The following is a 20,808-nucleotide window of genomic DNA, read 5'->3' on the forward strand; positions in this document are numbered from 1 at the left end:
CTTAGAAACATTGATCAATGAAATAACTCTCCATAAGAATATTAATGCTCTCCTCTCTAAACTTGCATCATGTCAAATGCTATCCCACGCAGTACGTACCATTACATCTGGCACTCATATGTGGAATTATGTGCTTGTAGAAAAAATCAAATTGAATGATTGCAATCAATATTTTCTCAGGAGATCGCCCCTTTGACCAAGAGAAACCTCTACTTTCTCTACTTAGATCTCAAATTAAGAGTAAAGCCTACCTCACGTGAGATGGTCTAACTGAGCAAACTTAGTTTTCTCACTACTAAACTACTAGTAGAACCTATCTTCAGAAAAACTCTTGACTAATAGTAGAACCTATCCCAGGCAAAACGCACTAACTGAGAAAAGCCTATTTCTCTCTTTCATTAACTAATAGTACAGCGTATGTCAAGCAAAATGCTCTAAGTGAGAAAAACCTACTATTGTCTCTTCTCAGTGAATAGTAGATTATCTCTAGCAAGATGTTATAGCTGGGCAAAAGTTAGCTCTTTATCTTCTCAAGAAATTTCTTCCAAAAATTGGAGTGCTTCTTACCGATGTATATCATTCAAGCGATGCATAGGTGTTTTGGGCTTACTTATAGAAGAGAAAAAAAGGTTGGCACTCTAAGTCCTTAGGTACATTTACCTTCCACATGGAGATTCTATTCCAAAACTAGAGTTGTTCTTCATGAAAGATGGAGCATTTTGTGAACTATCTATGGTTAACATAGAGGGATCCCCACAACTTCTTAAACCTTACAATTTGATGGATGTTGTAGTGAGCCAATCACCTTTTTGACAAAAGTAGCCCTTCTAGCACTTTAAAGCATACACATGTAATCCCATGATATACTATCAAATTTGGTATCTTTGACACATCTCAACAAGAATTCAAGCATGAGAGATTTGAATAGGAGTAATAATTTGTGTGACTTGTCAAGTCAACGAATAATATACACAGGATAAGATATAGGAATAACTCGTATAATTCTTAAATAGACATGGAGTGTCTACTCCTCATCTTACCACGAAGCAATGTTCTGATAGACTCTCAAAAGAATCCACTTTTGTAACTCAACTTGTGTTCCATGTATTCTTATAGGATACCCCAAGTGTATCATGAAAGGCGAAGTATGATTTCATGTACAACTATAATGGAGATTGATCCTAAAAAACATTTACTTATTACAAATAATAGGTAGCAACATAGGGTTGCCCTATAGAATATGCAACAAAAAACCAATTTAATGGATATTTTATTAATGAAGAACCCTTTATGACCAATGGTCCTTTGATGGCCAAGTAGACATTTGTAATCATTTTGAGCATTGCAATCTTTCCTATTGCAAGAGCAAAACTCTCACTCTTGTACGGGGGAGATTTTACATAGTGACTTGTGTCTATAATCTTCTACTCTCTTCTCCTCTTCTCTCTCACAACGATATGTGTGCCACTCCAATTTGGAGGTTCATATAGCACGCTTGGTCTTTCTCTGTCTCTCTTACTCTCTAATCATTAATCTTGATGAGCAACATATACAGAAACTTATGGAGGTATGCTTGTATGATTCTTATATGAGTGATGATATTTTATGGATTTTAGGGTCACCGCGTATTTGTTGTGTTATAGTTGTATCAGACCAATGGATGTGTTGTTCGTGATGTGCATAATTAAGTATGAAGAGCTCAATCAAGGAAAATAAACATTATAGAACAACTAATTCTTCTTTCTTTTCTATATGGGTTTCCTTTTTCTTGCTTGCTACTATGACCTACACGTAGAGTAAAAATAGTGGAAGAATTTCATAATAGTAGCAGATCTCAGGGATGCTATTAGAATAATAAATATCTATAGATGCTTGATTGATCAATGGGGAACATTCATTATTGTACTTGTAATAGTTTGATGAGGCTGATGAGTTGGCTTTGATTGATGTTTGGTCTAACTACCACTTTTTTTCACTCATGAAAATGTTGATGGGTTTTTGCTCTTTAGCTTCTATAGTCTTTCAGGATCAACATGGTTTCTCTATTTCTTTTATGGTCATGATGGTTTCTTTGCCGTGATGTTACTTTGCATAGACAAAATATTGTAATTATGGTACCATGGGATTTCTAATCTTTTAGATAAAAAATACTTGGTAAACGGGATGGTGAGAGAAGTTCGATAGGTTCTTTGATCACCTTACTAATGTCTTAATCAAGTTTACCTTTGAACAAAATGTTCTTTTGTGTATAAGTAGTATCTTAGTAAAATAACCAACACATCCTAAACACAGACACTTCTTAGGCAAATGGGTTGGTGGGGATGTTGGCTTTAAACTATTGTGTTGTTTATGGTCGTTCATAGGCCCATTGTTGGTGGTAAATCCCTTTTCTTTGATACGTTCTAGTTGGTATGGACACTAGCCTCAGATGAGGGTTCATATTCATAGCCTTCTGAGTCATTTGACTTGATTGGTTGGAGTAGATAAGAGCTACTCATCAGACTTCCTCTTGCTAGAATTTGTATCCAATATTAAATTTCATGTTCACATAAATACTTTGAAGATATTTCATACTTTTCTCAAATGGATCACAATGCCTTTAAATTTCTACTAGAGTATAATGTTCACAGAGACATCATCGGTCAATATCAAGACTATCAAGCATGATTGTGCTTGTCTTTCTTCTTTAATTTTAATATAACAACTTGATTGGCTTCACACTTGAATTTTTTACCCTCATGGACTTGATGAGGTAGTAGGCGCATACTCAATGGGTCTATTGTTTCAACATTGAGTATGATATCAGGGTAAGGGTGGATGCACATACATACACACACTCAATCTCTCTCTCTCTCTCTCTCTCTCTCTCTCTCTCTCTCTCACACACACACACACACACACACACACAGACACACACTCACACACACACACACACCTCGTGGGGTTCACCATTCAGTATCACCCTATATAACATGCAGGTATTAGAAAAACCCCTCTTTTCACATGTCTGAATGAATAAAATGACCCCTTATTTTAGGGTTCAAAATTGAATATTCAACCCCCTTATTTTAATGTATCTCTATTAAATTGCCTAAATATTTTGCTTTTAAAAACCCCTCGTTTTGAACTCAGGTTATAAACTAACATGATTGCATAGTGCATCCCTAAGGCACACACACATACACACATTTTTTTTGCTTACTCTCAAGTGATTTCTATTGGATCTATATATGGCTCACTCTACTCAACTTTGTCTCACCTATATATTTGTATCGTGTCCTCAATATGAATCAGTCTTTGAGAGCCTACATGGTGTGTCTCTTCTCTCTCTCTCTCTCTCTCTCTCTCTCTCTCTCTCTCTCTCTCCATGGTATCACAGCGGTAATGATCACGCGCCGATTCACATTATGGTGACAAAATAGTATGTGTATGTGATTCACATGTAAGATTTAGAATTTCTACAAATTTGATTTTTAAGGATTGATTCTTGTTAACTATGGTTGTTTTGTGTTAATAAGAATACGATTAGTACTTTGTGTGGTGTTTATTGATAATCAATATGGTGAATCATTGATTACGTTTTCTTGTTGATTTGTCTTTTGACACCGTGCCCTTTGTCTCAATTTTTGAGGGTCTTCTACTCAAAATTTAGAGAAACGGAAAATGCGCAATGAAGCACAGCTAAATGATACTTTTCATCCTAAACTTGTTCGTCTCCTCGAGCTATTTGATTTGAGTTCTGGGTTTGCGTCGATCGGAGTTTACAGCAGAAAGTTTTGTTGTTTTTATTGCAATTGAGCTTCACGAAGCTTTCTTCCTCGTGCGTCTTCATGAAGCGTCTACGATCATTTTTGTAATTTTGGCATCGACGTTTTTGAGCAATCTTAGCTTTTTGTTGCTCATATTGTGGCCGTCAATCTTGCATCTCACGTCACTCTATTTTGAGGACTCTTTTATTAATAACGTCTCTTTTTCCCTGTTTTTTGGGTGACGTCCCTCAGATCTTTGACGTTTATTGAGCATCCTTCTTGCGTTTTATCATTGACAGAACACAGTCATCATATTTCTCTTTTTCTCAATTGCAGCCTTCACCATATATGGTGTACAGATTCTGCGATCTTATCTTTTACGTCTTCTCGCAACTAGATATTGCTATGACTATTCGTGTCAACGGATTTCCTTGTTCTGTTCCTCTTTTCCAAGGCCAAGGATTTCCAGGCTGGAAAGCAAAGATGTTGCTAATTCTTGAAGGCGATGAACTCTCTGATGTTGTCCTTCGAAATCGTGTTTGTGCACCTCAGCCTGTTCATACGGATCATGACATTGTGATTATCACTGAAGGAACTATATTGGAAGATTGGAATGTTGCGTATACGGATTGGCAACAATATGATAAAGAAGCATGTCGGTATATTCTTTCTGCTCTTACTGATTCCTTTTGCTTTATATGTATGGACTGTCTACTTTCCATGACATATGGAAGTACCTTATTACAAACTTTCAGAAGAAATCTGTTACAAAAATACTTTATTTAAGAGGGTTGCATAACAACTTACAATATGAAGTTAGTACTGTGATGATGAGATACATTGAGTCTTTCAAATCTATTATTAATCAACTTGGTGCTGTCGATGATCCTGTTTCACAAAAACAACTGATTACACTTCTTCTTGATATGGTGAAGGACTCTTCTTATGATAGCATTTTTACTATTCTATCTAATAAAGATGGTCTCGATTTCGACCAAGCCTGCATGTCTTTAAGTGAATGCTCTCAACGTCAAGAATGACGTAATGCTGGTCATGATACAACTATGATTTCACAAGAGGATACTGAGTCACAACAAATCGAATGTGATTTCAATGCTCGAAGGCGTCCATTTCAACGAGGAAACCGCAGAGGTGACCGTCGCGGCAATATTTTCTCTCATCTCAAATTTGCTAATAAGAAATGTTCTTACTACAACAGATGAAGAACACAATATTACCACTAAACAACCACGTTTATCTAGAGACTCTTCTTCTTCTTCTTGTGAATATTGTGGACTATCTGATCATCCCACTCATATGTCCTATAAGAGTCGATTTGACACAGATCGTAATAGAGCATATGCTATTAAATATCAAAACAATATTGTACCAGAACCAAGCTGCATCCTATGTTCAATTGCTCCAAACAGAATATTTTATGTACGTATAGAATGGATCTTATCATGTACTTGATTTGGGGTTAAAAGATGACAATATTATTTTCTCGCATGCTGAGAATGCTAATATTGGTGAATGTATGTCATACTCAAATTTTTATTCTCTTGTACCTGCTTTAGATTTGAATCTGGGGAAGTCTCTGTTGATAGACGTATCTGTAGAGATAATTTTCAAGACGATGGCAAGGCCAGAGAGTCTTGGACTGGGCCAAGGGCCGGACTAGGCAATGTGGAAAGGGAATCCAGCTAGGTCAAAGGGGCTATAGTGGGAGGTTGGGAGGTGGGTTCTAGGCTCTAGTCTCCCCTAGTCTTTACACTGGTATCAAGAGCAAGGTTATTCTAGGCAAGAGGGATGGGTCGTGGACCACTGCTTTTGGTTAAGCATGCACATGCAAAGAAAGAAGGAGGTGGGCATGGCCACTTGCTAAGCAAAAAAATAAAAGACCCTCAAGGGCATATGCAGGCAACCTTGGTGGGGAGAAAACCACAGAGGTTGACCATGACGAAAGCGGGCACGTTTTAGCTGGATGGGGTCGCGGTGGCCTGCTGAGGCGAACCCGACAGAGGGCCGAGCCCCCCCGAGCAACATCGAGCAAGATACCTCTCTCTCCTAATCGTTCTCGTTGCCAACAATGCACTGCAGTCAACCTTTTTTCGACACTACATGCGCCCAAAACCCCTAGGATTATTGGACAACAAAATGTTTTTGAAGCTTAAGGGTAGGTACCCACAGTAGGGTTCTTGGTAAGACACCATACATTCTTGGTAACTTCATGAGAATGCAGAAAAACAACTATTTGCTTTGAAACCTACCGCCAACTGCGTCAAATCTCATTGGTGCCCTTGAACAGGTGAATTTACAGTTCACTAAAGCTTGGACTACCAACAAACTTTCCGGTCGCTTCAAGCTTGGAGCACGAACGCAATTAGCACAACTAATTACCGGTGACGGTACATTCTACGTCTACAGGATTATTTCTTGATAATTATCGGTTGCGGTACATCCTACATCTATGGGACACCTTCTCGACTCCAGGTATTTTTCCTTCTATTCCTTCCACTGCACAGTGTTGCCATGGATTCAAATATTAATATGACTTTTAATTTCGAGCATCAAAACACCTGATCCTATCCATGATGGCTCGCGGTCGGATGCTCTCACGAAGAGTGCCCGCGACGCTACGGTAGGTGACGACGCATATGAACTACTTGATATTCAAGAATTTCGTGCACTTCAGACACGCATATTAGTCATGGAAGGAAATTTTGCATCTTTAAATGAAAACGTCACTAAATTATCTACATTAGTGATACAACTTACGTAGCAGCAGGCCAAGGGCCCTATTGCCACACACATGCATGAGCACGTTGCTACACAGGGGCAAGGCCCTTCTGATCATGGACATGGTCCATCTCCAGATTCTTTGCACACTCTCACTGCAAAGGAGGTGGATGAGTTGTTGAAAAACACCAAACCACCGACTTTTAAGGGAGAAGATTGAGATTGAAATAAGGATGCAGTGAATGTCTTTCTCAGCAAAAGTGGGATGGAATTCATGCCTTACGGTGTACTCCAGATGCAGTCAGATCATTGCAAACAAGCTTAAATCTGGAAGGCAAGGCCTACAAGTGGTGGATGTCTATCAAGGAGAAGAATATCATACCACAGAGTTGGTCAAACTTTTGAGACTATGTTTTCGCAAAGAATTCTTGCCTACAAATGAGGCAGATCGAATCTTGACACATGTTTCATGCGCAATTACCCATTCATTACTTGAACATATATCTCACTATCGGGATTTTGTCCTCAAGTTGGAAGGACTAGACACCTTTCAGCATGTATGTGGGTTTATCCATGGTTTGACGCCAAAGCTTAAGAAGCACGTCAAGACTCAAGACCCTAAAACACTTGAGGAAGCCATAGTGAAAGCACATATTCAGATGATGATCCATTAATCCAGTGAAAATAAATCACATCATAATCACGTGCCTGCTAATACGCACGGTAATTTACGCACACAGTACGGGCACAATAAAAGAAAATTTATAGTAGCCAATTCTGAAGCATCTAAAAAATCCAAGGGGTCTAGAGGTCCTCTCTCTCGTGAGGACTTTGATAAAGCTAAGAAAGAGAAATTATGTTTTCAATGCTTAGGAAGCGGTCATGGCAAAACGGATTGTCTCAATGGGAAATTTGTTGCTCATGGCAAGGAGAAACTAGTGCACATGGTGCAACTGCTGCCTCTTGAGTCTTCCTCACGATTCTCTACAGTGGAAGTAACACACACCGAGGTGGTGCATGAATGCTGTCTCAAAGCTTCCATGTGGCAATAGACCTTTGGATCCCATGAGTTAGTACGTATGCACGGATCTCTGCAAGGGCACAAGATGCGCATCTTGGTAGATGACGGTGCTACTCACAATTTTTTCAATTATGGATTGGTGAAAAAACTCAAATTGCCTCAAACTCCAAGTACCCACCACTACATGGTAGCAATGATGAATGGATATGATGCCGAAGTCTAGGATACTCAAGTCTGAGCTGTCCCGTTGGAGGTACAAGGCTACTCCACATCCTTGGAATTTTTGGTTATGAATATGCAGAGGGCAGAGGTGGTTCTAGGTAGGGAATGGTTGCATAGCCTAGGACCATCACTGAAGCGTAGCTATGAGCACAACAGCTTGATGTTTGAATCCATGGTGGACATGTGTTGTTGTTAGGAGAGAAGGATGTACCTTCTTCACCACTGATATGTACAGCTAAGCTTATATAGCTCATTTATCATAATGAAATAGATCAAGTTTTATTGTGTTACTCATTGTCCGATTTTCTCTCTAACATTGAATATGTTGAACATTCCTCAACGCCGCATGCTTCTCTCTCATCTCTTCCACCAATGGCTACTTCCCAACAAGCAAAGTTTTCTCGTGATTTAGAAAAATTATAAAAGTAATTTCATGATGTTTTTCCTAATGATTTGCCACCAGGATTATCATCGACATGATCGGTGCAACATAGCATCGATGTGGTTGCAGACAGTAAACCTGTCAGTAAACCACCCTACCGCATGAGTTACTCTCAAGCTACTGAGGTGGAACGTCAGCTTGCTGACTATCTTAGTAAAGGGTTTATTCAACCCAGTTCTTCACCATGCGCTTTTCCTATCCTATTAGTGAAGAAAAAAGATGGTAGTATGTGCTTGTGCGTAGATTACCGTGCCTTAAATGCGGTTACTGTTAAGAACAAGTACCCATTGCCACGCGTGGATGAGTTGTTCGACAAGCTCACTCATGCTTGTATTTTTATGAAAATAGACTTGCGGTCAGGTTATCACCAAGTACGTATTCGACGTGCTGATATACCCAAAACTGCATTCCGAACAAGGTTTGGACACTATGAGTTTTTGGTTATACCATTTGGCTTAACCAATGCGCCCGCAACCTTCATGACACTTATGGATAGTGTCTTGAGGCCGTAGTTGGGCAAATTTGTCATCGTTTTTCTCAATGACATTCTTGTATACAGTGCTTCTAAAGAAGAACACTTACAACATCTGAGGCAGGTGTTTGAATTGTTACAAACAAATCAATTACATGCCAAGGAATCTAAGTGTGATTTTTTCTGAAAGAAGAAATTCACTATCTTGGACATGTTAATTCAGCTAATGGGCTACATATGGATCAATCCAAAGTGGATACAATTTTGGCATTGGCCTTCTCCTAAAAATTTGAAAGAGTTACAATTTCTTTTAGGATTTGCAGGTTTTTATCAAAGGTTCATTAAAAACTATGCTAATATTGATGTTCCCATGACGGATCAACTGAAAGGCAAAGGCAAAGCTTTTCAGTGGGGACCCGTTCGACATCATAGTTTTGATATGCTCAAGGATGCATTAGCTACAACTCCAATACTAGCTATTGTAGATTCTTTGAAACCATTCGTTTTGGAAATGGATGCCAATGACCGTGCTGTTGGAGCAGTCATGTTACAAGACGGGCGGCCAATTGCATTTTAAAGAAATAAGCTTGATGCAGCACAGCAAAACTACTCTGCTTTTGAACGTGAACTCTATGCAATAGTGTCTGCTTTAAAAACATGGAGACATTATTTGTATAGTGCTCAGTTTGAGATTGTGTTTGACCATGAAAGCATCAAATGGTTTACACAAGAAACTTGTTTGAAGAATGGGAAAGCCAGGTGGACTGAGATTCTTCAAGAATATGAAGCCAAGCTCCGGTATCATAAAGGACGATACAATGTGGTGACTGACGAACTCTCTTAGTCGTATACCGGGGATCAATTTTCTTGTTCATGGAACTTCTTAATGAATTTTTGGATTTTCTAAAGGGAAAATATGAGCATGATGATGCATATTCCAAAGTGTGGAGCCGTGTAAAAATGAGGGATCCTTCTCACTCCAATGAAGGTAGTGTAGCGTTAACCTCCATACATAGTTCTTCTCTGTTGAGTGATGAACTACAGCGATGGAAGCATTTCACCATCGACAATGGGTACCTACTCCATAAGGGGAGAGTTTGTGTACCGACGGACACAGACATTCGACTCCAAATTCTTTATGAATGTCATGATAGTCCAAGCGCAGGGCACCCAAGTATTAGAAAGATTTTATGCTCTCGTACGACGACAGTTTTATTGGAGGTTTACATGGCTTTGTTCAAGGTTATGTCTTGCATTGCCAAACATGTCAGGTTAACAAAGTAGAGCGCCTGAAAGCAAGAGGACTCTTACATCCTTTGGAGATCCCCAATGGTAAGTGGGAAAGTATATCTATGGATTTTATTGTGGGTTTACCAACCATTGTATGAGGTCATGACTCACTATGGGTGGTCGTAGACCGGTTGACTAAACTATGTAATTTTATTCCAAACAAATCAACGATTAAGACTCCAGAAATAGCTAAGTTATTTGTGGAAAACCTATACAAGTTGTATGGTTTGCCAAGTAACATTGTCAGTGATAGTGATCCCAGGTTTTATAGTCATTTTTGGAGGGTTGTGTTTAAACAATTGGGTACACAACTAAACCTCACTACAACCAATCATCCAAAAACGGATGGTCAAACTGAACGAGTTAACCAAGTCCTAGAGGGTATGCTACGCGCATACGTTAGCAAGAAACAATCAGACTGTGAAGAATATTTATCTATTCTCAAGTTTGCCTACAATCGTGCTACGCATGTCACGACTGGATTTAATCCTTTCATGCTCATGTATGGTTTTCAACCTAGGTCACCTGTTACAGTGGTATTGGCAACCGAAAAACTTCAACATGGTAAGGATTTTCTCCAAGACCACATGGATATGCTGAAACTCGCTCGTCAGATTATCCGACAAGCGCAGGATCGGTATAAGAAGTACACTGATGAGATACGTCGGCAAGCTAGCTTTGAGGAAGGGGAGGAAGTATTTTTACATGTACCAGAGCATTCAGAAAGTCTGAAAATTGGGCCAACACCTAAATTATCTCCACGATATTATGGGCCTTTCAAAATACTCAAGCCAGTGGATGATCGTGCATACAAATTATCGCTACCTACACATGCTCGTGTCATCCGGTGTTTACTGTAATCCGTTTACGTAAGCAGTTACATAGGGCGGACAATGCCATTGATCAAAAGATTCAGGTCGATTTCGGTGAACCTCTTACCTTACCGCATGAACCTGATCAAAATTCTCGACTATCATGATTTACGTACACGTCATCATGTGTGTCGATAATCTTTAATCAAGTGGAAAGATTGACCTGGCGAAGGTGCCACTTGGGAAAACATTAGTGTTCTTTAGAAGAAGTTTCCCACTTTTGTTTTCAAGGACTAAAACTCTTCTTTAAGGGGGGAGTACTGTCAGGACAAGGGCAAGGCCGGAGAGTCTTGGACTGGGCCAAGGGCCGGAATAGACAATGTGGTAAAAGAATCCAGCTAGGGCGAAGGGGCTATAGTGCGAGGTTGGGAGGTGGATTCCAGGCTCTAGTCTCCCCTAAACTTTACAATAATTTTCATAGCTTGATTTGGCAAGAAAAGAGAATTCTTAGGGAAACTGTATTCAGGAACCTTGTTTATCCTCTAGGAGTTGATGTATTTGCAAAATAGTTGACACAATGGGTTGAGGATAAAATCCAAACCAAAATGGCTTTGTGGCATTGTACTAAATGGCCAATTCATGTTAGGTTGAGGATTGTGCAGGCTATGTGGATTTCCTCTATATGCTTTGTTTCTTCCCTTTGATACTTGACCAGTTGCGAGATTTACATTAATCAAAATACTGAGATTTTATGGGGATCTTCTGTTGTAGCTTGGCTCGCCTGGAAGCATTTGGCATTGCCTATTCACTTGGAGGATTGGGTATCCTTCATTGCAAATGCACATGCTGGCTAGTAGGGAAGCCTTACTGAAACAAATTGATGTATAATCTTGTTGTGTACTTTCATGGTGTTTGGGATATGTTTGCATGGGACAAATTGTTTTGTGCTACTCATCATCAATTGTGTAAGAATACTACTAATATGCTGGTTAAGTCTTGAGACAAACAATGTGCTTTGTTGATTTCGGATGGTAGAGTCAGATATACAGGTAATCCCTTAGGGTATGAGTCTTGTGGTGGAGCTTTGGGTTTAAAAAAACCACCTGCTGTTTACTTGGGAAAAAAAGCATAAGAGGGTTAAGCCCAATCAATCAAATTGTTACTCTAACATAAATATTATTGCCTTTATGGTGGCTAAGAGAAGATTCAGACTAAATGGGCTCAAAATTACTTGGGGACAGTTGTGTACACATGTCAGCAATTTGAAAGTTTCTTCTTGCAATCGATTTAATCAAAGATTCAAAGATTGAGCATTGCCAGAGACTTCAAACAAATTGATGGACCTCCCCAACCAAAAGTTTCTATATACTTGATCCCTTAGCCTTAGATAGAGAACAGATGCAAGAAGATTTGCGAGTTCAATCTAGAATCAATGTTGGTGGTTGAAGAAGCTATCTGATGTATGATGAATTGTTAGCCAAAAAGAGAATGTCTAATGGAAAATGCCCCCTTGAGACAATGAAGCACATATTTTGGAACTTCCCTACAATATATGCTTGGTGGATATGTTTGTATGATATTTGTATGATGCATTGGAAGACTAAGTTTCCAAATATAGTTTGCTTTTTGGAACAATTCAAACGGGTTCTACACGTTTAGACTTATGTATTGCTTCTCTAAGACTTTGGGTGTTATCCTTTTTGTGAAATACTAGAACTCGGCTTTGTTTGATACACACACCTTTTACAGTTTCCAACTGCCTTGGTCTATGATGATTCGAGATAAATTGTTAGAGGACTGTGCAGACTGCACTGCCAGTTCCTCAACAGAATAACACGATGGAATTCCTCATCGTGATGTAAACATGTAACAAAATGTAATATAGTACTTAAGTTGGAGAGAGAGAGAGAGAGAGAGAGAGAGAGAAGAGAGAGAGAGATTTTCACAATTATGTAGGCAAATGAAATTTCCACTCTGGACCAAGAGAGAAAGAATGGGATGTCCGTTCAAGGATCACAAAGAGGTATGTTGATGGAGCGAGTGGTCCGGCCAGTCTATGATCAAAGGCAGGGGTGGCGAAGGCGACATTGACGAGGGAGAGCGGAAGAGTGCCAGCGCAGGGGTAGGTGCGGCCGTAGCGGAGGCCGGAGGAGACGGGTTGGACTTTGACGTTGGGAGGAGAGTGCAGTGGCCGAAGGTGGGCACGTCCACCTCCATGGCGAAGCGGCTGATGATCTTCTGGTTCCAGCGCCGTCCTGGCAGGCTGCAATGATGTTGAAGGCCTCACAGGGGCAGTTGTTCACGAGCTCCCACTCGCACAGCCCGGTCGCCACGGGAGTGTTGGTCAGCACGAGGTCGTGCAGCCTGCACTTGAGCGGCGTAGCTGCTTGCACGACGGAGGTCCCCTCCTTGATATTTAGCAGCAGCGCCGCCACCATCGCCACTGCGGTGGCCAGAAAGGAGATCAATAATATTACGACATATGATATGACTATAGCACACAGACGTGGGTTTTTGTATACTTGTAGAATAATAACACAGACGTGCCATATTCTTATACCTGTGCAGAGTTCCACCCTCCCCATTGCCATTGTTGATGATGAAGATGGGTTCTAGCCCTAAATGCTGCTCGATGTGCTCACTGCTGCTTACAGTTTTGCGGGCACTACTATTCCAGCCTTTACAGCACCCGCTTTATATACTCCTAATTACGTCCTCGTAATCCGACCTGCCAAACCTCAATTATCTCCCACCATACGCCAAGCTAAAATGCCAAATGAAATACTTGTTCCTCATGTTTGTGTGTGTTCCTTGGCTATTGATGTATTCACATCGCTTTACTCCACCAACGTTGAGAGTCATTGCTCCCATGATAACAATAAAGATATGTGAACATCGAAAGGGAACCTTCTACGGTTAAACTTCCATGTGGGTATTGGTGTTCTTGTTGGCTACTAATTATAGTGCCATTTATGCTAGTAGAAGGTCACATTTACAATGAGGAAACGGAAACATCCATATTGCTTGACAGCTAGTTGAGTTTGAATATAGTGATTACATGCTTTGATAGCCACTAGGTGTTGATTGATTGATGACTTGACTTGGGGAGTAGTTCGAATGGACCTATTCCCTCTCGGACTTAGTCCTTGATACCAACATTTCTAGGTGAGAACTTTGAGGACCAAGCACTAACACATGCCTTTGTCCACCCAAACATTCTCCTCTGACAGACCTCCTAGCCTACCTTCTCTTGGCCTACCTTGAGGAGACCACTTAACTTGAACGCTCAATTGACTCGTGTGCCAACATAGTCATGCCCTTGTCTTTGTGGCAATATTACTTTCCTTAAAGGAGGTGTTTTGTCCTTAAAAACATTGATCAATGAAATAACTCTCCATAAGAATAGTAATGCTCTCCTCTCTAAACTTGCATCACGTCAAATACTGTCCCACACAATAATTATGTGCTTGTAGCAAAAATCAAATTGAATGATTGCAGTCAATATTTTCACAGGAGATTGTCCCTTCGACCAAGAGAAACCTCTATTTTCTCTACTTAGATCTCAAATTAAGAGTAACAGCCTACCTCAAGTGAGATGCTCTAACTGAGCAAACTTATTGTTCTCACTACTTAACTACTAGTAGAACCTATCTTCAGAAAAATTCTTGACTAATAGTAGAACCTATCCAGGCAAAACGCTCTAATTGAGAAAAGCCTATTTCTCTCTTCTCAGCAAATAGTAGATTATCTCAAGCAAGATGTTCTAATTGAGCAAAAGTTAACTCTTTACTCCTCAAGCAATTTCTTCCAAAAATTGGAGTGCTTCTTATAATGTATATCATTCAAGCTATTGATAGGTGTTTTGGGCTTACTTATAGAGGAAAACAAAAGGTTGGCACTCTAAGTTTAAGTCCTTAGGTACATTTACCTTCCACATGCATATTTTATTCCAAAAGTAGAGTTGTTCTTCATGAAAGATGGAGCATTTTGTGAACTATCTATGGTTAACATAGAGGGATCCCCAAAACTTCTTAAACTCCACAATTTGATGGATGTTGTAGTGTGCCAATCATCTTTTTGACAAAAGTACCCCTTCTAGCGCTTTAAAGACATCCACATGTAATCCCATGATATACAATCAAATTTGATATGTTTGACACGTCTCAACAAGAATTTAAGCATGAGAGATTTGAATAGGAGTAATAATTGTGTGAATTGGCAAGTCAACGAATAATATACAGGAGATAAGATATAGGAATAACTCGTATAATTCTTAAATAGACATGGACTGTCTACTCCTCATCTTACCAAGAAGCAATATTCTGATACACTCTCAAAAGAATCCACTTTCATAACTCAACTTGTTTTCCACGTATTTTTATAGGATACCCCAAGTGTATCATGTAAGGCGAAGTATGATTTCATGTACAACTATAATGGAGATTGATTCTAAAAAACATTTACTTATTACAAATAATAGGTAGCAACATAGGGTAGCCCTATGGAATATGCAACAAAAAACCAAGTTAATGGATATTTTATTAATGAAGAACCCTTTATGACCAATGGTCATTTTATGTAGTTTCTCCACTTAGGAATAGGTGACATTTGGAACAATGTTACATGAGGTATGGATGTTTGTTTTGACACCGAGGACAATATTTTTCACAAAAGAATGAACATCACTCCTCATAGTTGGCCAAGATGCTCCAAGTCTCAAAATCCGTCGCATAGTTTGATCTTCCGCAAAGTGAAGTCCTACTATGATAAAATGTGTTTGACTTAGGTATTGGGTCTTCTCCTCAGGATTAATGCATAAAAGCAATATTCCATCTCGATTTCTTTTGTATAGCCTTCCATCTAGTGATTGAACATAGCCAATTGCTCAATTAATCTGATTGTAATAAAAAATTGTATTCGCAAATCCACTTGAGCTATGGTCATCAATGATACCATGTTTTTTGACCATCGAGGTATCATTTTCACGAAGAATAGATATGCATCTGATAGATCATCATCTACTCCTTTAAGTGGTTCTCTTAAAACAATCCTTGACAAATGATATTCTTTTTGATGTGTAGTGCCCTTTTTTACAACTACAGTGAAATCAAATTCCAGAAGAATGATGAACCACCTCACTATTCTTACTGTGTTGCGTGGCTTGTTGACCAAATACAATAAGGCTTGGTGGTCCACAAAGAACACAAATTTGTTAGCTAATAGGTGATGTCTATACTTTTTTACGGCATAGAACATTCCTAGTCCTTCACTTTTGGTGATGATATAGTTCTTTTCTGCCATATCAGAAATAGGAAAATCAATTTTTACGTCTCCTGGTAGAGCTAGTATACACCCAATGGCAAAATTGTAAGCATCTACATGTATGTGGAATATCTTATTCCAATCTAGTGCTTTCAATATTGGAGCTGAAGTGAGAGCTTTCTTAAGCTTCATGAAGGATTCTTCACACTCATCAGTCCATTCAAAGTGTGTAATCAAGTTGTACATAGGTTTTGCAATTATATCGTACATGTAAATGAACCGTCTGTAATATCCACAATGTCCCATAAGACTTGAACCCCCTTGATTGTTGTTGTTCTAGGCAAATCAGCAATAACATGAATCTTATCCATGTCAGTAGCTATGATATTTTTAGACACTATATGTCCAAGAATTTTTCCTTGTCTACCTATGAATGTGCACTCTTCTCAATTTAAGAAAATCCTATAAAGTCTACATTTTTCGAATACTTTTTTGAGGTGTTCAAAATGATCAACTTGGATTGATGAATGTACGCATAGATCATCCATATATACTTCCAAGAAACTGTGAAGATATTCTTTAAAAGCATGGCTCATTAATCTTTGGAAGGTGGTAGGAGCATTAGTTAACCCAAAAGGCATAACCCGATACACGAAAATACCCCATTCCATTGCAAAGGCAGTTCTATGCTTATCTTTGGGATCAGCAAAAAGTTGATTGTATCCCGAATAGCTATCTAAAAAGCTGTAAGCTTCTTTTCCTGCAACTCGTTCTAAAACATGCTCAATGGTTAGAAGAGGAAAGTTGTCTCTAATGGTAGCTGCATTCACATTCTTGAGGTTGACACACACTCCTAATTTTCCATTTTTCTTGGGTACTACCACAATGGAAGACATCCAATCTAGGTGTTCCATTTCATAAATGAATTCGATCTCCTTTACCTTTTCAATCTCTTCTTTGATATTTCTACAAATGTTTTATTATATGTATATGGCCTTTGTCTACTTGGTTTAGCATCATCTCTCATGGGTATGGTATATTGATAGATTTCTGGATTAACACCCTTGAGATCCTTATAAGACCAAGTAAAGATATCTCGGTATTCCTTCAATAAGCTTAATAAAAGATCTTCTTCTTCTTCCATAAGGTCATTTGCAATGTAGGCTAGTCTAGGCTCTTCTCCTAGTTCCGCCAGATCTATCTTTTTTGCGTTTTCAGGCCCCTGGTAGGACTCACCCTATTTTCGTAGTTCTCTAACAGGTTGTTTGATTATGATTTTCCAATCTTGGAGAGTATATTTCTTGTAATGGGATGGAACACTCGTTACATCTTTACCATCCTCTTCAGTGGTTTACATTTCAGTTGTATATACCTCCTTTAGAGCTTTTTTCAACTCTTAATATTTCTTTTTTTGTTCCATTTGTGTCATGGTTGAAACCTTCTTCTGGTTTTTAGGTTTTGCTTCAGTTTCCTTTCTTGTTTTTCTCATTGTTTTTAACATTTTTGTATTTTTGTTTAAAGGATATCTACCAGTGATTTTATCCTTGACACAATCATGTGTCTCTATCTGCATTAGAAACCGTGTTCTACTGGAGATTGATGGCATAGGTCTGGCTTTCAAATTTTTCGTGTCTCTTTTTCTTCTATACCATTTTTGTCTTCTTGGTTTCTGGCTAGGAAAGTCAAAATCCTTTTCCTCCCCTCCTTTCATGAGTAGCTTAGCTCTTACATGTTATTTTTCCAACCCCGAATCATCCGAGCTAGCTGGATGTTCTTCTAACTCATCTGTTGCATCATAGTAGAGGTTTGAAAAGACTTGTTGAGCTTTCATCAAGTTCTTGGGTTTCAAAATTTCGTCTTCAATGCGAAGGGTTGAGATCATTCGGATGGGAATTATGTTGTAGCCTTCCTCATTGCAAAATTGAGTAGGCATAGATGTATTTACACATACCTCCATTGTCGCTAAAATTTGAGTCCACTCAAATGGATCAAACAAATGCTCTGAAAAGGGTTAAGGTACATAGGATTTGTCTGTGCAATCCCTTTCTAAGATACATTCTTCTCGTTTTAAGCTTCCATTTTCTGAAGCTCCGTACATCCAAATAGGAGTGTCTTTGTTCAACCAAGATGGAAGCTTAGTTTCAGTTGAAGAGACCGACTCAAATTCTTGTATGGGAGTTTTCATGACATCTCTATAAGTGTGATCTTTCAAATTAACTCTTGTTATTGATCACACTTGCTTCAAGTACAAATAATTGTTTCTCCAATCTTGGATGTGTTGTACTTGTCGCATGAAAGGTCTTCCCAATATGATTTTGTAATTGAGTTTATTTCCAAAGTCTACTATGGAAAAAGTGTGTTGATATTCAGTTCCACACGAATTAACTATCACCTTTTCAAGCAGTCCTAAGGGTCTTTCGCTACGTCCATCAGCCAATTGCAATTTCATGCGAATTTGTCTAATGGCTAGCTGTCCCCAGGACTCTCATACTACTTTTGTGGCTATGGCTATGCCTGCCCCACTATCCAGTATTGCCATGTTTTCTATGTCATTATATTTCATTGGAAGGGTTGTGTTTCCTTCTTCCCCTTCGTAGTATTCTCCAACTTTTCTCATTGGAACCAATCGAATCTCTTTGGTATCCATTTTGTGTTTCAATTTTTCCAATTCTTTTGCGATTAGCCCTGTTATTCCCACCTTCTTGAAAGTTTTCTGTAGATCATTCCATAAATATGGCCTGATTTTCAATAGTTCTCCTAAAGCAAGTGTGCATTGGATGGGTGTAGACATGATTGAATGGATGTTGTCTACTTCTAGGGTCTGTTCCACTCTTTTTACTTGAGTGGTTTTACACACTATGGATTCATCTTCATTATCTCCAAGTAAGAGGGTAGTGTTTTCAAGGTCAATGGTTTAGACATTTCAAAGCTTCAGATCCGCAATCCCCATACAAGGATTGTACATCCACGTCCATATCAGGAGGTAGATTGTCTAACCAAACTTCCTCTATAGGAGCTGAATTTAAAGTTAGGCTCCCATCATTGATCTCTCTAACTTTTTCACATAAGTGTCTTGGCCACGATTCTTCTGCGAATGGAATTCCATCTAAGGCATCTTTGTTGTCTGACACTATAAGTTCTGGCTCTTTGGTTTCAAGGTGGGGTTCAACCACCACTTTGGATTTTTCTTTATTGGCTCTTATCACAAGCTTCTTAGGTTTTGCCATACTCTCGAGCTTGGGTTTTTGTTTTTCCAGCATCTCTTGCGTGATTCTTACCAAATTTTGATACGCTTCAAGCTTAGCTGCTTCCATGTCTAGAGAAGGATAGTTTTTCCATTTGTTTTCCATGTTTTGGCCTGATTTAAGTCCCGCTTGGTAAGCTTCCAAGGCTGCATTAATAGGCTCAAAAATTTTGTCAACCAAAATTGATCCTCCAGATTTCACGGTGGTTTCTTTGATTTCGCTTCCAATTTCTTTCACCTTTTCCTAGAATAGCTTCTTTGCTTTCTCTTCGTTTTCAGCCCTTTGTTTTCGTTTTCTCATCTCATACCTTTTGTTTCTACTTCTTTTGGTCTTTTGAGAGGAAATTTTTTTATTTTCCAAATCATCAGAGGAGTTATGTTTTCTTTTTCTTAGCCTAGGCTTTGGTGATTACCTTGATTGGAAAAATGGGTTCACTCTCAAAAGAGCTACTAGGTATCACTTGGACTAAGTTCACTATTGTTTTACCCTTGTTTAAAGGATTTTTTGGACAATCTTCTGGGAAGTGTCCTCCCTTTTTGCAACATTGTAAGCAATAAGCTTCAACTGGCTTGAGGTTCTTGTTAGGCTCTAGGCATTTATTTTTCCAATGATCATCTGCACCACATTTATGACAGTTCCCAATTTGTGGCTTAATCATGGGTCTTACCATTGGAGGCCTTACAACTTGATTAGCTACATAATACATTGGTGCTAGCTCTAGTGTAGTATAAGTCACAGGTTCTTCCATTGGTGGTGGATGTGAATTATACCAATCTCTGTCCACCATTACTGTAGATGGACTAGGCTGAGCATAGGATGTAACAGGCACTAGTGCTTGTTCATCTATGACTCCCTCTGGATGCATGTACTTTACAGGTACTGCATCATGTCCCAGATACAGAGGTTGCTGACCCAACACGGGTTGAGGTCTTTCCATACCCATCAGTGGTCTTTGAGCTGGGGCCATATTAGGCTCCTATCTGTACATAGGTTGTCCTTGTGGCCTCATAGGCACGTACTAAACATTCCCTTCATACTTTGGTCAATAGTAGCACTCATTGGTCTCACGGTTGGTCCACTTACCCTTGATTGCACACCATTTTTGCGGTCTAATTGGTTGTCTCTGATGAGGTATCCCTTGTCCTGATCCTCTCATAGGTGCTTTTTACTTGCTATTCATCATGTCATTCATCCTTTTGAGCATGTCTTCTATGGCTGAAAGTGATGTTGCAGGAGCCATTCCCACTTGTGTTGGTTTGGTGGATGTTGTCTTCTCGCATTGGTTATTCTTAGGGACATCTTCCTTGTAACATTTAATGGCCTAAAATCTTATGTGTAGCGGAAATTAGCATGAACATAGTGAGCATTTCATTAGAGTTGATTCCTAATGAGAATTACAAGAGTGCTTGGGTGGAGAGAGCAACAAAAAGCATAACACCTAGTTAGATAGCATCGACAATACTTTCAAAAGAGAGAGCAATTAAGCTATTGACAACAGTTGAGGACCGGATTTGCATGGAGCCGGTCCCCCCTCCAAAAGGCTTTGTATTATGG

At 39.2% G+C, this 20,808-nt stretch overlaps 1 pseudogene; it reads left to right on the forward strand.

Annotated features, from left to right (window-relative positions):
• The first annotated feature begins 12,803 nt into the window (after positions 1-12,803).
• LOC147428012 (uncharacterized) lies at positions 12,804-13,167 on the forward strand (annotated as a pseudogene).
• Positions 13,168-20,808: the final 7,641 nt, after the last annotated feature.

Source organism: Adiantum capillus-veneris, chromosome 23, assembly GCF_014529385.1.
Source record: "Adiantum capillus-veneris isolate H3 chromosome 23, ASM1452938v2, whole genome shotgun sequence".
NCBI lineage: Eukaryota > Viridiplantae > Streptophyta > Polypodiopsida > Polypodiales > Pteridaceae > Adiantum > Adiantum capillus-veneris.